Genomic DNA, 13186 nt, shown 5'->3' with positions numbered 1-13186 from the left:
TAGCTAAATCTGAAATCTCTCCATAGTCTACCCTGAGGCTGTCAGTCCCATGCAATGGCTCCTGTGACTTAACATGTGCCTTTGTTTCCTTCATAGAGGGTCTGCCCTTTCTGCCTGTTTTCTAGGTGTTCTGTGGTGACAGGTATAAAGGTAGCCTTGGATATAACCCTTAAGGCACTGGGCAGACATGTAGCCCAAGGCTCACCTCCCTTCAGCCCTACACCTGTGCCAGCTTCCATTGTGGGCTGCTTGAGTGGCAATTGCCACAGTGTTGTCAGAGGCCCTGATCTGTGTTCTAGCACCTTCTACCAGCTCATCACAGCCTGGGAGTCAACCCTGAGGAGTGCCCTTCCCTTAGCTAAAGGGCTTGATTCTTACTGACCTCTATTTTTTCCTAACAAGAATAATATTTTTAGCTATCACTCATCAATTACACTATACAATGACTAGAAAGATTTTAAAAAGAAGGCTGTGTGAAGGAATTTTGGAGATATGCCTGAGGTAAGAAGGAGACAAATTAACAAAGAGTGGGAAGCCTGAGACCAGGTTCTGCTCATGGTGTACTTGAGTCATGCCAAGGCACTCCTGACCCTTGAGTTACTCCTGAGGAATTCTTCATTCCAGGCAGTGCAGCAAATCTTATGTAAACACTTCTCTTCTCCACAAAACAATTCTGAGGGAGTACCATTGTTACACCCGTTGTCTTGATGAGGAAGCAAGCCTGCAGATAATAATTTTCCCAAAATTCTTGAGTCAACGAGTGGATTGGAAACCAGATCCTTCGTCTCAAGGACCCCCATGAATAAGAGTCAACTGAGGGATGATTCAGTTCAAGGAACATGTGTATCAAGTAGTGTAGGGTGAGGATTAGCTGCAGGGGAAGTTGTGTGTGAAATGTTCACATCTAACAAAGAAAGTAATCTGTGAAACGTTTGCAGGCATGCCCTGCCCAATATCTGTGAATCCAAGACAGTGAATGTTCACTCTATTGGCTATCTTCACATAAGGGTAGAATGCATTATACAACATATGGTATTCAAGTAAAATATCCGATTTCATTGGCTTGGAGGTTTTTCTTTTAAAAGCTAATTAGATATTCAAATGCACATTTGTTTCAAATTCATGATGCTATAAAAGTCCTATGATTCTTTCAAAATATGTATCTGCTCGTCTCACTGTACACTTCTCTTGTGCAGGAAGGCAAATAAGCAATAATTCTGCTTTGCATCTGGGAACTGAAATTCACTCAGGTTAGAAATCTCAGTTGTGCAGCAGCCATAAACATGCCCTCTAATAGCTCTGAAAATAGATTCTGAAATACTCTCAATACTTAAATAATACGAATCATTGCTTGTATGACATTGAATAAAAGAGACCATTCTTTCCAAGACCTGGTTTCTTATAAAATCACATTTGTATATATTTAAAAGTATTGTAAATTTGCTGTATTTTTAGGCCCTGTTCCTGCAAACTTTGTGACAAATCCTGAAGCTATGAAAACAAACACTTACATGCTGTTTGAAGATTTACAAGGATTTTTAGCCATCACCGAAAATAATAAATTGGCATCAAATGGGTCCTGTAGACATTGCTGTGACATAATTAATGTTGCTAAATATATAAACCTCCTGGTTTCAATTTGTATTAAGGTTTATGCTACAAACATGAAAGTGAAAGTTAGCTTGGCAGTTTCAGTAAAGTTTTAAAAAAAGCATGTAGGTTAATCCATTTCCCATGATGTAACATAAAATGAACTCCAAAGAATAAGGAAACAAATTTTCCAAACTCTCAGTCAAAGAAAAAAAATTATCACTTTGAGGACTGGAGCAATGGCTCCATGGTTAAGAGCAAGGATTGCTCTTGCAAAGGACCTGAGCTCACACGTCCAGCACCCATACACCTTAGGCTGCTCAAAATGGCCTGTGACACCAGCTTCTTCTGGCTTCTGTGGGCAACATTGCTCTTATGCATACACGCTACCACAGACACACAGGCATACACATAATTTTAATAATAAAAATAAATCTCAAAAATATGGAAAATGAGCCGGGCGGTGCGCACGCTTTTAGTCCCAGCACTTGGGAGGCAGAGGCAGACGGATCTCTGTGAGTTCAAGGCCAGCCTGGTCTTCAAAGAGAGTTCCAGGACAGTCCCCAAAGCAATACAGAGAAACCCTGCCTCAAAAACCAAAAAAAATGGAAAATGGACACTTCAATATGACACAGCTAAAAATATAATTTTTTAAAATCTCAGTTTATTTAACAACAGTGAAACTTCATACCCAGATGAGAATGTTCTTTGTCTCAGACAATTGTTTTAGCCTGATATGATGTTGCATGTTTATAATCCCAGTCTGAGGTAGGAGGATCATGAGTTCAGTCACCCTTGGCTTCACAGTGAGACTCTTATTAAAAACAACAACAACAAAATATAAAAAAACTTATTTTTATCTTTATCAATAGTATAATTCTAAATGTGATATAATCTGTTATTTTAAAACAGAAAATTAAATAAAACTATCATCATGCTTGCCTCTGAAACAATTGTATTTTTTCAAGTTTTTTTTCCTGAGACTCTTCTTGTGTCTGCAGTTGTAATATAAAGACAGTCTTTCATTGCTGCAGAGTTTCCATGCCTGCCAACGTTGTGAGTATGCCATAGGATGCTCCTGTAAAAGTGGAGCTGCCGCCACTGACCACATTGCTTAGTTTATTTTTATTGGAGTCTAAGAAACACCTATCTACTACTCATTAGAGAAAGCTCTTGGTAAAAATGAGGGCAGGGAAATAAACAGCAAGGAAGGACAAGAAATCCAAAGGGCAGAGGAAATCTCCAGACAGGCGTGGGGGAGGGGGGTGGGCATGGACACAGACTGAAGCACAAACAGACAAACCACGCAGGTGAGCAAAGCCTCTTAAAGGAGTATGGCCCTGCAGAGACTTCCTTCTAAGGAGGAACCATTCCTGATGTTAGTACATAGGTACACAAAATTCTGAAGCTTCCCTTCCTGAGAAAGCAAGGGGGAGGGGAGAAAGATCCAGTCATCTAAGACGTAGTCAAGTAATAGAATCCTAGAATCCCATAGTTGAAGGATCGTCTGCCAAGGTGTCATTGTTGATAGCCACCCCTCTGTGGCATCTGCTCAGCTAGACCCCTCTCATCTGTGAAATACAAGACCAACACAAGTGCTTGCAGCATCACTGGTCCTGAGTCTGTGCAGGCTCTCAAGCCTCACTCCATCAGTGTGGTACAGGATCACTCATCCTGAGTCTGTGCAGTCTCAAGCCTCACCCCAGCCTACAGTTTACAAGCTTTCTCCCAGGCTATTTATTTATGCACATTCAAATTTAAGAAACTTGGACCTAAGTCACTTGGAATCCAACCTATTGTCCTTAACGAAGCACAACAGCCTCCTCAAAAATTCATGATCTGTCGTGTCTCTCCAAGCTTAAAATTCAGGTAATGGTTTCTAAAGATGATCATGAAGCTATTCAATGGGAAATTTTTCTATAGCCATGAGAAACCAAGAGGAACTTGCTACTGGCCCAGCAATCTTCACTAGTGCCACTCCCTCTGCCTTTGATTTTCCAGCCACATCAGTCATTCAGTGTGTCAGGATCCTTCATAGGTACTGCCCTTCCTTTCTCCTCCAAAGGCCCCCTAGAACAGTAATATCTAGTAGAAATATATAATGAGCCACATATATAACCTTACTTTTTCTAGTATCCTCAGAGAATAGACAGATGGGTTAATCTCATGATGCTTTGTTTATCTCAATATCTTAAAACTATTATCATTTAGACATGTGCCGTCAACTACCTGTTGTTAAGTGTTTTACAACCAGGGCTTCTAGAAGAGACAATGAAGGTCTGGATTGTACCATCACCTCCCACAACAAACTGTATTATGTCCTAGCTCCCTATACTTTTTCTCCTCTTGAAATGTCTAAGGATTCTTTCTTTCTTCTCCTTTTCTTCTTGTATATGTAATTGTGGGGATAGTAGGTAGTAGTGCTGAGGACTGAGTGTACAGCCTTGCAATGGCAGGTGCTTAATCTACCGCTGAGTTTTATTGCCATCCCTCCTATTCCTTTATATTTTGAGACCAAGTCTAAGTTGTATAAGATGGCCTTGAACACATTCCACAGTCCCAATGGTCCTTGACATCAGCCTGCTTTAAATAGTTATGAAAAACACCGCTCTAGGTCTCTACTTCCATTGCCCTAAGCATCTACAGTATGAGTTGCCTCACTAGAGAACACCACCACGTTTATATCATACAATCCATTGATACTTTTATGTTCTTCCCATCTTTCGTAGACTTGTGGAAGTGTTTGAGCTTATTGGCCACTACTAACTCCCTCCTGATTTCCTTCCTAACTCATTAATAGCCCCTTATTTGTCCTTTACAAGTTCTTTCTTTGTGTGACCACTCACAGTCAAGTGGAGTTAAATACTCAATAGGACCACCCTATCTCCTTTCTCCCTCTAGGTCTCCTTAATTGCTCAGATGGTTTCAGATCTATCTAACTGCAACCCTAACCCTACCATGTCCTTTTGAACAGTCCACTCAGTATCTGCATTAGCTGAATCATTGAATTTCAAGAGGAATTCTTGGCTCCTCTACAACGTGTTTCAATCTCTCTCTCTCTCTCTGTCTCTGTCTCTGTCTCTCTGTCTCTCTCTCTCTCTCTCTCTCACACACACACACACACACACACACACACACACACACACACTGAACATGCACCTCATCAAATAGCTCTTGGCTCACCAGACAATCCACTGTGTTGCTGCAGGTGGAATTATATTTTCTTGCTCACTCATGCCCTACTTCATTCCATGTCTCTGGGATCCCAGGAGTGTCCAGCTGGGCTGCATACAATGGATGATAGCTACAAATGCAAATCAACGGAAAATCATCGACTTACTTAAAGCCTGGTGAGGGAGATTGTGTGATGCTTTTAAAAGTGAACAGTTATTGTGTGTCAAAGAGTTAGACATGCCAGTAAGTTAGAATGAATATTTGTTCTCCTATAAAATTTGCATACTAGAAATTCCCAAGATGATATTACCTATAGGTGGAATCTCAGGGAGGCCATTAGGTCATGAGGGTGGAGCCCTCATGAATGGAATTAGTGCCCTTATGAAATGGACAAGTGTATTGGCCCCAAATAGCCATCCTTGCCTTCATCTCCAACCCTTCACCTTGGCTCTCTCTGCTTCAGCAATGAGAGGTAGAGAATCTGTCAGCATCTCTGCTGATTGTCACAAAATACCCCTCATCTCTTACTTCCCCTAACTCACATATACTTGCCATTTTCTCCTCCTTGGATTTAACTAGTATCTCCCAGATGGGGTTTCTCAGCTGTCCTATACCCTCATGCTGGCTTATTTCCATAAAAAGCACTTTGACTTTCATTGCATTTTCTTTCATGTGTGCTCTTGCATTATTGTCTAGACAAGTTTGTATGTATTTCATTCTCCCCTGTGGGGAAAAGAGAATTGTATGGATAGAAGGCATTTAGCAGATGCTTACTGAATAGATAGGTCTGGTAAGAAGGCCTTAACGATCTGCCTGTCACCAACTACTTTAACAGGACTGAATATCCTTTGTCATGTTCTTGCATCTCTTGATTATATTCAAAAGAGATTAACAGCTTTAGCCAGGATTCTCAGTGATCACATAAATCCAAATTTATGTTTGACACTGCCAATTATACACAAGGTGGAGAAAATCTGTCCAACTGTCATTTAGAAAAGATATTATTAAGAGCTATTTCCCTAACTTTGTCCCCAAACTGTAGTTTGATACTCTAGGGGTGGCCAGATTGAGGAAGAGCTCATGTTGGGATTCTAGTTACAGAGAGGTCGAAGTGGTTCCCTCCATGCCTTTCCACTGGTTGCTGGGATTCCATGACCAACATTTGACCCAAATAGAGAGATGGCGAATTTCCTGTTTCGGGAGTAGCTTTAGCTTTGACAGAGTGGTCCTCTGATGCTATGGAAAGTTGGAGTCAGGCAACCTTCTTCCTGATTGAGAAATCAGAATGCTACATGATTTCCCACAAAATACTTAAACTTCCCTGGGTTCTCATTTGTTTTCAAGTGAGAATTCATAAAAGTTGCCCATCCATCTTCGAGGCCTGTTATGAAAAATCTCTGATGAAACCATGTATTCTTCTATGCTCATAAATGCAGAAACTGATGTGGATGTATTGGCAATTTCCAAGTGTTAAGCAGAGAGAAATCCCAGTGAAGATACTGTTTTGTGAAGTCCAGGAAACACATTTTCATCTCCTTTCACTTGTTATACTAATGTCTATGACATATGTACTGACATAGCTAATTCCTAAATGAGGATATACACGCCACACTTAAAAGTAATCTGGCATTTGAGGAGACAGTAAGTAGGAAGTATATATTTTCCGAACACACCACACACACAAACACACAAACAATACACCTTACCCCATTCTCTTTCTGCCTGCCCTTGCCTCTTGTTCTACTCTGTTACAAAGGTGCTTTGTCCTTGGCAGTAGATTGGTGCTGTAGAACATCGCCACCTTCAGCCAGAAGAGGTTAGTGTGTGCCTTCCACATCAGAAAGCACGTTTGGGCTACTACTCCCAAGCTGTCTTTTTCCAAGTGTCTCAGCTTGAAGAGTCTTTTCATTGGCCTTTCCCTGTGTTCCTCTGTACAATTCCACAGGGGGAAAGAGAAGGGAGGAGGGGAGAGAAGGAACCTAGTAAATGGTCCTGGAATGAACACAAACTTAATCCACTCGCAAGGTTTTGCTAATGTCACAGTGAAGGCCAGAATACTTTTTGCATGACAGAATAGCTCTGAAAGCATGTTTTTTTCTTCAGACCTACCAATTGCCATTCTGTGTAAACTGTACTTTTGAAACCTAAGGATTTAAACTTGTCCAAACACTGAGTCTGACTTCATGACAGGCTACACCTCTTCGGTGAAGATCTATCTTTTCTCTCCAGGTTTATAGGGCTTGAATATTTCAGTGAGTTTTCACTGAACAAAGAAACAGGCAGAGATCGGCTGCTGAGTTATCTGAGCGAGCCTGCATAGCTACGGGCAGAGCTGGGAGCAATAAAATGTGAACCTGACATGTTCAATAACAGCTGCTTGGTACCGGTGGCCTTTTAAAGACAAGAGGCTTAAGACCCAAATCGATGACATTTTCCTCACAGCATGTGGGTAGATCAATGAGTGGGATGTCTGTAAGAATGAAGTCATGCGTGTTTCCCCTTCAACCTCAGGATACCCTCAATAAAGGGCCTGTGGTATCAGTGAAAGAGATGAGCCAGCAAGCCCATAGGAACATTCCAGAAGCTTGTGTTCCATTTACACACATCACTCTTCCCAGCACAATGTTCTGACACAGTTCTCCAAAGCCAGAATTCACTCAGCCACTCCTTAGATCAGGTTGCAGACTAACCTGTGGGACAGTGCAAATGGTCACCCTCATTATAGTTTCTATTCAGACTCAGATGCGTACCCTTCTTCCCGTTACCACGAGGGGACAGAAGCCACTTGCCATCACTTCTTAGAGACCCCAAGGTGTTGGTGCTCCATAGGTTCACTACAGATTTCATTTGACCAATAGTAACAAAACTCAGGACTCTAGCATTGAGGGGGCTAGAAATATGTTGTCTAGTGTGTGCCCAGACTTAAGTTTGGTCTACAGCACTGCATAAACTAAACACTTTTGGTGACTTATCATTTCAACATTCAAGAAGTAAAAGCAGGAGGATCAGAAGCATACAGTTATCCTTGGTTACATAGCAAGTTCAAGGACAGTCTGGACTACATGATACCCCACATTTTAAAAAATAGTTAAAATAAAGGAGATAGATTGCTGGAGGACATGTAGGGTGTATTTCTCGATGTAGGCTGCTATGGATGTGTAGTGTGTTATGTATGCTTAAAGAAATTAAACTGACCAGTTTGTTTCTCACAGAAAGTAGAAACCATTTAACTTGACATAATCCTTTCTTTCTCTTCTCACTGTCTCATCCTAATTTCTAATATGCACACAGATCTCCATATTTAGAAGTAAAATAAATGGGCATTTTAGGAGCCAATATTGATGTTTAGTCTTAAAAGTTGGGTCTACCATGGCAACAGCAAACGGTCCATTATCTTCTTAAAGAAAACAATTTATCAAGCCTAAAAGCCAGAGAATTATGTGTCAGCAATAGTCTCAGCCTCGTAATTATAAATTTGTGAGGATCTGGTAAAATGCATGAATCCAAAGGAATTATAGTGTTTCATTGTGAGTCAGAATCAAGAACCCTGTTATTTGTAGACATTCTACATCATCAGAGGTATTTACAGAGGGTCAGATCTTAGCAATGATATTGTCTGACCTTGTTATTTTCCAGATGAGGAAATTTAAAAAGAACTCTTTTTTCTTTTTGGGTTTTTTGAGACAGGGTTTCTCTGTGTTGCCCTTGCTGTCCTGAAACTCACTGTGTAGACTAGACTGACCTCGAACTCAGAGATCCACCTGTCTCTATCTCCCAAGTGTTGGGATTAAGGGCATGTGCCGCCGCACTTGACCTCGAACTCAGAGATCCACCTGTCTCTATCTCCCAAGTGTTGGGATTAAAGGCATGTGCCGCCACCACCTAGCAAGAACTCCTTAAGAGGATACTTATACTCCTCTATGCAGCTAGCCTTCTAACTGCCCAAGCCACTTGAACAACATAGTATCTTTTAAATTCTTGCCTCAGTTTAGCCCCCCAAAATGGACACATTGTAGCAAAACTTAAATATTTATTATATTTTGTATATTTGGTTTAATGTATTCCCTTTACTCACTCATGGAAAGACTGGGTCACAGAAACCCATTGTCTTTGAGGATCTTTGTTAGACAATAAGCTGGTTACAGGCAGAAGTGTCTTCTCGAGGCACCCTCGGGAAAAGCGGGGTTGGTGTGTTACTTTCAGGCCTGCTGCAGGCATGTTCATGTATCTCCAGGGGACTGAGAAGCACAGAGCAGCTGTTTCCTGGGAGAGTCAGAAGAAGCAGCTCAACAGGGCAACACTGGATGATTCGTGTGTGCTGAGTGTGAGTCTCAGGCAGAGACAATAAGGGGTTTGTAGGAAAGGCAGAACAGGTCCAAAGATAAGAACCATGATAGATGGCCATAGCATATCCAGAAAGATCGGACTGAGCAACAGAGAAGAGAACAGCAGGGGTTTGGGAATCATGAATGCTGAAAAAAGAAGGTAAATCATAAAGTGAACAAAAGAAACACTGCAGAAGTTTGTTAGAGACAAACAAACAAAACAAGTGTTCACACACCTTTATAACTTAAGTGGTATTATACATCATGTGTTATACCCAAAAATTCCTTTGTTTTTATTTTAGATATATATAATGTATGCTATTATTTCTATAACATATTTCTACAACACTTTACTTTTAAGTATACTTGTTTTTTTAAAAGAAACTGTCATGCTGTGAATAGAAAACCGGTATACTTGAAATGAATTCTAGGTCATCGTTGAAATGTGATGCAACATAAAACACTACAGTTAATTCATTGCTTATGAAAGCCACTGACCCTGAAACCCACAATTTATTAAAGGATATTCTAAAATTTGGGGAGGGATTAAATCCTAGCCCCAAGCTAAGACTCCCTAAACAAATGAGGAGAAAGAAGAAGACTGAACACTGAATCGTTTTCTCACACTGTAAATGAGGTGTGTTTACCATGGGTCCTTGGATGTGTCTGACACAGTGGGCATATGCATCCCATACCTGAAGCAATGTCATTTTAGGAAGCGTGGGACAACTAAGGTTTGGGAGCTAATGGGTGGCAAAGTCAATCTTACCCAAAGAGGGATTAATTGGACTAGAAAGAGAGACAGCCCAGTGGGAGACAGAAAACCAATGTGTGATGGTTATGGGAAAGGATTCCAGTATAACAAGTTAGTACAGTGAGGGTACAGAAAAGGGTCCAGATTCAAGAGGTATTTGGGATAAAGCCACAAACTTGTGTCTGACCAGTGCAGGGACCAAGAGAATAGAGGGACAGACAACGCCTGAAGTGAATGACTTAAGAGACTATATAAATGACACTGTGGTTCAAGACAGGATCAAGAGGTAGTGAGGAAGAGTGGAAACAGACAGTCAGGTCCCTGGATCCAGATGCATTGCCATTCAGAGAACTTTGCATACTCTAGATCCGCATAACTGCTTGTCGGGAACATGGCTGGCTTTTGACGGTTGTGTGGTAACTGAAATTTCCTTGCTAGCGCTCAAAACATCCCAAATGCCAGCTAGATGATAGGAGACTGTTTTACCTATAAACCAGCATCGTAAACGTCCACCTCAGTACTGATGGTTTTTAAATGTTGTGACTTCATCAGGTAGACAAATTGAAGGCACACTAAACATATTTACTATCCTAAGGTGTTAAAGGTGAATGCACCGAAAAGCAAAACATCATTAAGAACCTCCTTAGGTAAGCAATCTGCTGGGAGTTTGAAGGATAGAGAGCTAAATTAGGCACAGATATTGTTTTCATAGGACTCATAAAGACCAAGGAAAAAATTTTCAAGGACTTAAATTATGTTCATGTGTCAAGAATTTGTGCATAATCTCTAGAGAAGAAATCTAGCCTCAGAAATCTCCCGGTAGCTGTAGTCAGTGTGAAATTTCTTTCCAAGGATGACTAGAATGTTATGATGATGCCGAAGCAAAGCAGCAATAAAGAGAATTTGGTGGTACTCTTAAAGAATTGAAATGGAAAGTCTGCCTGACATTAATAATCTTTTTCTTATGCTGTGCATTTTCCCAGCTTAGGAGAAATAAATGAATGTTTGTCTTTTTGTTTGTTGCATTTCTCCCCATCCAAAAATGTGACATGGCAACAAATTTGAGCAACAAAAAAAAGCAGATTTTTCCCCCTTGGCAATCAAGACAGTCTAGAAGGTACAGATTTCATCCTAAGCCCACAAAACAGCCATAGGTTTGAATGAGGAAAAAGACAACATTTCCAAATGTTGACGCTCCTTCTTCAGTTTCTAGACCTTTCTGTGGAAAGAAGTGTTTTCATAAAACACAGACAGAATTCATTTACATAGAGCACTCCTAATGGCTCCTGTCAGAACAAAACAGCTGGGAAACATATGGTACCCATTTCCCTGTATCACTTTGAAAAAAAGTTCACATGTAAATAAAGCCACCATAAAAGAATGACCCTTTGAACCTGTGACCTTATATAATACATAAATATATCAGTAAAGGACACTTGTTGCTTTGACCCACTAAGTCATGTGGCTTTAAATATTTTTAATACATTCTAAGATTCACAGTTTTTCAGATCTCCGAAGAAATTAAGGTAAACTGACAAAATATCACCAGATACCATAGCATGTGTCTCAGAATGTCTATGAATAGGTTTTCTCAAAACTATTTATAGATTTGGGGAAAGTTAGTAAAATCAAATGCCTATTTACCCCCTTATAAGTTCCATGTTCTATCTCCCTATTTTATGTGAAACGGGTACTGTGTGTTCTTAAGGCAGAGAAAATGGCTTGGCAGAAATTTCTGGCAAATGACAACTTTTTATAGTTTTGCATTTTTAGAAAGAAAAGAACATATAAAAGAAAATTTTTACACTTACAGGGAACTGATTGGAATAATTGGCCTTTGCCTTTACACATTGACATTTCATAAATGACTTTAAAGAATCTAGCTTTTCCTGGCAATTATCACTCCTTTGGGTTTAGTACAGGAACTTAAGTCCCCCTGTGAAATGAAGCTGCAAATCCCTCAGAAGGATTCACTTTATGCATGTTAAAAGATCGAATGAGTTGTGCAAAGTGAGATTCAAGTTCACATACTCGTGTCTGTTAATTGTCTGCTCCGGGCCAAGCTTTGAGTATGACTCAGAGCTCTAGACGAAACGGTGTAGGCAAGAGAGGCAGGAGGCCATCTAGATGCCTTCCTTCTCCTGGGTACCCCTTGCTTTATGTTGCTCACTGAGAAGAAACCAATCCTCTCCCCATAGATTTCAGAAGCTTTTAGGACACATCTGAGAATAAACAATGACTAGTAACCCAAATGTGGGGAACTCTTTAACTGTAAGAACTGCCAAGGCTATTATAAAAGTTACAAACCTGAGCTCTCCTGCTGTCACAGGGTCTCTCACCCTTTGGCTGCGCCCAATAGCAAAGACAGGTAGATTTGCTTACTCTGGGATGAAACCCTTCCCAAGTGCACTTGTTTCATAGGATAGAGGATAGTTGGAAGGAAGCTTTGTCTGCCTTATGAAGGATGGTAGAAACTAAGGAAGACTAGAAAGCCGTAAGGTAGCCTGCTAGTCTGCAAGAGTGCTGGGTCATCTGCCTTTTGTAGCAGAGGAGTGTCTCAAAGTAGGGAAAGGGCTGTAGCTTCATCAGCCCACTCTGAGACATGCTACCAGCATCTTGATTGTATTCAGGCTTATTAGAAGAGATTGTGGTTGTTATCTTGTATCTCCAAATGTGTCTGACTGCCTCACTGTCCATCTCAACCTGCTGACTATAGGCTACCATGCAGTCTTTATTTTAACTGCACAAAAATGAGATAAATTGGAAAAAAACAAGTTTGAGTAGTACTCTGCCTTCCCTATCAGGTTTTCCTGCCTTCCCTTGCCCTTGTTTCTGCCTTTCCCAACACGGAGGGCAGCGTTACTCTAAAGAGCATGTTCTGTTGTCAAATGGAAATGTGTTACATTGTGTCATAGTTTGAGAAGCACCAGTAGATGGCCCTGAATGATGGTTGTCTAAGATGCTTAGTATAGAATGGGTTGACTCAACCATGGCCTGCCTCCCGTGGACAGACAAGTGCCTGACCACTTTATGCTTTTCGTTGCTGTCCCTAACCATAAAATGGAAAACTATCACATCACATAGTAGGTCACAATTTGAGTTTGTAGATGATTCGCACGAATTTCTTAAACATTAGAGATGTGTACAGGCTAGCACATAATTATGCATGTGTATGTGTGTACATATACCATTGTTCACTGCTTAGTTTGGAAACCCATCCCTGTTTTGTTCTTGTTTTAGGGTGGTGACAATCATGTAAATAGTACCAGAGACACCAAGCCATAAACTATCTGTCAGGGTTTATTTAACTTTTTGCTTTTTTCACTTTTGCTACTTCAGTTAG

At 40.6% G+C, this 13186-nt stretch overlaps 1 protein-coding gene across 4 annotated transcripts in view; it reads left to right on the top strand.

Moving 5' to 3' along the window:
• Positions 1-13186, top strand: part of LOC101826352 (synuclein alpha interacting protein) — a 132023-nt gene that overhangs the window by 84086 nt on the left and 34751 nt on the right. The window lies entirely within an intron of this gene.

This window comes from Mesocricetus auratus, unplaced genomic scaffold (assembly GCF_017639785.1).
Source record: "Mesocricetus auratus isolate SY011 unplaced genomic scaffold, BCM_Maur_2.0 Super-Scaffold_6730, whole genome shotgun sequence".
NCBI classification, from domain to species: Eukaryota; Metazoa; Chordata; class Mammalia; order Rodentia; family Cricetidae; genus Mesocricetus; species Mesocricetus auratus.
The sequence above is the reverse complement of the archived record's forward strand: the minus strand, read 5'-3'. Positions and strand labels throughout refer to the sequence as shown.